Genomic DNA, 4,533 nt, shown 5'->3' with positions numbered 1-4,533 from the left:
CTGGATGCTTCCTTTGTTTGTTGGTTTTTTGGCTATTGTTTACCATGTTGGTTTGGACCCTTCAGGGATGCCATGAGGTGCACTGGTACTGAGAGGAAATGAGGGGAGAGTTGGGAAGACTGTTGAACTGCCCTACCAGGAGGGAGGTCTGACTCCCAGTAAAGAAAAGACGTTGGGAAGGTTGGGTTGAGGCTCTGAGACCACTACACTGCCCAGCACTGAAGGCTTGGCGAAGGGAGTCAACCCCATGAGGCTGCCTTGGAATCTCTGCCGCGCTCTGTCACTGGCTGGGAGTGTGCTGCGGAAGGCCTGGCCTCAGCACAAAGAAGTGATGGGTTTCACAGTGGCCCTTGGGGACCCTTGTCCATTTGACTATAGTTGGCGCCCTACTGTGGCCAGCACCCTTACCATGCTAATGAATCTCTTTTCTGAACAAAAGACCCAAACTATTAATTTTGAGTGCCCTGATGTGCAAGAACGTTCTTCCCAGGAAATCTGATCATGCCACTCTTCTTGGAAGGCCAATAAAGAGTACACAGAGCTCTGATCAAGAGCAGAGGGAATTGTGAACATGCTCGTTGTCTTCTGGTTAGTGGCAAGGCTGTGTGTGTCGGAGTAGGAGTGTGCTCTTAAAGACTGTTATGGCTGTGTACCCCAAATTCATCACCAGGCCTTTCAATGGAGGCTCCTCTGGATGGATGCCCGCGTCCAACCTTTTGGGGAGCAGTTGACTGAGTTAACTACTTGCACGACTCGGGGATGCCTCTTAGAGCCTGGCTGCTGCTTTGACCATAACCGCGGTTGGGTCTGACCTGCTTTTAGGTGAACCAAGGAACTGGCGCGCCTGGAGAGAGTTCACAGGAGCAAACTCAGTGCTCGCATTTTGAATTGGCATCTTTTCTTTCCTCAGGCAGCACCTCTATCCACTGCCATTGCGGGGCTTCAGAATCACACAACCCTTTGGACGGTGTCTGAGGCTGCCAGTCTCTAAGGGAGCAGACAGCTTCATCTTTCTCCCGAGGACTGGCTGGTGAGCTTGAACCACCGACCGTGTGGTTGTGGTGGAGTGAATTTTCTTCATAGGGCTCTTCTACCCAAGTTTCAGTAACTCTCACAAAATGATTGGAGTGACTACACAAATAGGGTGTGCATAACCCTACTCGATGGAACGGTCAGTTTTCATTCCCTCCCTCCCCCCTCTTCCCCACCTGACCATGAACCATTTTGAAGAGAGAGAGCTCCCCGAGGACCCTGAAGAGCACTTTCAAGATCTGTCAGAAATGGAGGGGGCCACGGAGACCAGATGCACAGAGACTCAGAGGAGCAGGGCTGGGCCTATAGGGCACCTTCTCCTCATCTGGCTGAGACGATGGCACTGTAGGACCGAGCAACAGAAAGTGGGGCTTCCTAACCCATAGAGGCAAAGGTCAAGGGCCTAGGTGGTTGAGCGACTGAGGACTGGAGGGAGACTGTGCTCCCACCTGGCTGAAAGGCTGAGAACCAGAGAAATAGACTTGGCTTCTCGCTGCGGAGACCTGAGACTGTGTCCTTACTGCCGTGTCCTGGCTGATCCTAACTTTGGTTAACCTATTGACTTCCCTAATAAGCCCTCTTCCTGTGAGTATTGTCCATGAGTTCTGTATGGCCACAACATAGATGCAGAGAGGTGGGAGGAAGGGCTGGTGTCAGAAGAGGTAACAGAGGGTGGAGCGTGGTGAAGCCTGTCTGACTCTTGCTTCATGGCGGTAGGGAAGCCCAAGGAGGTCAGATAGCTCCACCTCCATGCCGATCATTACAATGATTAGCAGTGCCACGACTTCTCCAACCAGTGCCTTTTGAAAGAGCAGGGAATATACTTACCTGGCAGGGAGATACCATGATCTGGAGGGTGGTTTTCCCAGGGTGAGGCTCACCCATTGCACTGCGGATGCGCTGACCCCTGCGATTTCCCCAACTGTGGGAAACTCGACTGCATAATTTGTGGTAGTGGGGGACTGCCTCGCCCTCTCCCCTGTTAAAATAAAAAAAAAGGAGAAAAAAAGAGCAGGAAAAACCCTCTTCTTTTAAGTAATTACTTAGACTTGAAAAGTGCTTCATATGCCATACCCTTATATACCATTTATATATGTTTTCCATGAAATTGTCACCAAAATCCGGGGGACAAGGACTCCCTATTTCAAAGGTGAAAGAAAGTGAGAAACAAAAAGGATTAACACCTTGTCCAAAGCACATGGCTCGTCAGTGGCTGAGGATTTTGACCCCAGGCCATCAGTTTTTCAGGTTTTGTCCTTGCCTCGCAGGATTGAGAAGCACCTCTAATTTAACAACAACAAAAAAAGCAATGTTCTTAATCTTTCTTATCACTGCTCCCAGTTTGAGGGTCCTCATTTCATAAACGATGTGAAACTACTGGAGAGGCTTCTGAGAAAAGTCTCCACTAGTTTGAGACGGGCCTATGAGGCGTGTAGATGGGAGTTGAAGTCCCTCATCTTGGAGGAGAGAAAGCTGAAAAATGACTTTCGTGACTGGCTTTCCATCCATCAGGGGTGTAGACATGGACAACTTGTTCTCCATCTCCAAGTTCATCATCAGAAATGGGGCTTAGTTCAGATTCGCGAGAGATTTTGGAGTTCTCAGGTTATCAACAAATAAATTACCAAGACCACCTGCGAAAGTCGAAGAGCTTACCAATAAGAGTGACTCTAACCAACTGGCTGGATTCCGACTTGCTAATGGGGTGAAGAAGGAGTCCTGGGGATGCAGTGGTTAAATGCTCAGCTGCTGACCAAGAGGTTGAGGGTTCGAACCCCCCCACTGTTCCAGAGGAGAAAGATGGGGTGTCGGCTTCTGTAAAGCTCGAAGCCTTGGAAACCCCATGGGGTAATTCTTCTCTGTCGTCCAGGGTCACCGTGTACATTAGCATCTACTCACCTGTGCAGGGCTTGGCTTTTAACCGGTAAGGAAGGGACTGGGAATCCCTGCCGACCGGCACGTGCCCATGCAGTCCTTTGAGAACTGCTGTGGAAGCTACAGCAGGAATTGCCTAACTTCAGGTGGACGCTGACTAGGATCAGCTGAAAGCTGATTCCTGTGAGATGAAATCAGCTCAGCGACACCTTCATCCTCCAACATGTCATCCTTCCTGACTCCACCCAGGCTCTGTCGTTCTCCATTCTGTGTTTGATAATCGATTGCAATGACTGCACTTTGAGAACTGATATAGAGGGTGAGTATTGGGCGAAGCTGCAAAGATAAGTTATCACCTTTCATCCAGTTCACTTAAAATGAAAGGGGAATTTAATATTTATGAAGGACATAGTATGTTAGGTCACGGCATGGAACCCGAGGAACGGTTCCGTGGGGTAGGTATCATGATGATCTCATGATAAAGGTGTGGAGACAAGCACCAAGATACCCTGAACTGAACCCATTGCCATAGAATTGATTCTGACTCTTGGCCACCTGTCCATCACAGTGTAAAACTGCCCATTGGGATTTCTTGGGAACGCAGAGAGGTTAGCGAATATTCCAATGCGTCCAAAACAAGGAAGTGGCCCCTGATTCCCGGAGCACTTCACCACCACACTGTAGCCCATCAATAGGACCAAGAGAGGTGGATTAGATAGGTAATTTAATCCATATGGAATAAAAGGATTATATTCAGAAGACAGAGCATGCATGGACCTATCCGACTCCATTGATTTCTGACTCAAGGTGTTGGATCCCTTAGTCTTTTGTGATGAAGTGCCACTAATTTGAGGGCTGAGAGGAGCAGAGATTTATTCTCTCTCGGTTCTGGAAGCCAGCAATCTGAAATCAGCCTGTGGGCAGCGGTGATTGCTTCTGGAGGCCCTAACAGAGAATCTGTTCCTTGCCTCGCTTGTGGCTTCTGCTGGCTGCTGGTGATCCTCAGCGCTTCTGGGCTTTGGAATGCATCACTTCAATCTTTGCCTCCGGGTGGTGTCTTCTATTTCTGCCTCCTCTCCCTCTGTCTTTCTCTTCTGGTAAGGACATCTACCGTTGGATTTATAGTCCACTCTAACTCCCGAATAATCTCATTTCGAGACTCTGAGTTACATTGGTAAAGACCCCTCTCCCAACTGTGGCCATATTTAATAGTTCTGTGAGTGTACCTATCCTTTGGTGGAGAGACTTTGACCCCTCTCCCCCACCCCCTGCTCCCAGCATGCCTTCTCTCATCCCTTTCCTTAGAGAATCCTGTTGTGATTCATTGTCTGCTTGCTCGTGTCTGTAGCTTAGGGGCGGGGGTTGCAAATTGTTCTGAGTATTGGTTGATCAACACATGCCATTTTACATTTCTGGACAGTATATGTATCCTAAATTGGTCAACTCAGACAGACTAGAAGTCTTATCATTCCTGATTGGGTGACCAACATTCTCTCTTTCTCTAGTTGGGCATTAACAGAGCGGCTTGTTTCTCTGGGTGCTGCTAGGCAACCATCTTTCCATCTTGCAAAGGTGTGGCCTGAGGGCAAACCTGACACACTCAGGCAGCAGTGGGTAGATGGCAGG

At 49.0% G+C, this 4,533-nt stretch overlaps 1 non-coding gene across 1 annotated transcript; it reads left to right on the top strand.

The window, feature by feature from the left end:
• Window positions 1-1,852: 1,852 nt before the first annotated feature.
• LOC115871892 lies at window positions 1,853-2,014 on the top strand. Its single transcript, XR_004047533.1, has one exon. It is a non-coding gene; the product is annotated as a U1 spliceosomal RNA (small nuclear RNA).
• The last annotated feature ends 2,519 nt before the right edge of the window (window positions 2,015-4,533 follow it).

Source organism: Echinops telfairi, unplaced genomic scaffold, assembly GCF_000313985.2.
Source record: "Echinops telfairi isolate 266 unplaced genomic scaffold, ASM31398v2 ScPeMD7_7410;HRSCAF=8448, whole genome shotgun sequence".
In the NCBI taxonomy this organism is placed as follows: Eukaryota; Metazoa; Chordata; class Mammalia; order Afrosoricida; family Tenrecidae; genus Echinops; species Echinops telfairi.
The sequence above is the reverse complement of the archived record's forward strand: the minus strand, read 5'-3'. Positions and strand labels throughout refer to the sequence as shown.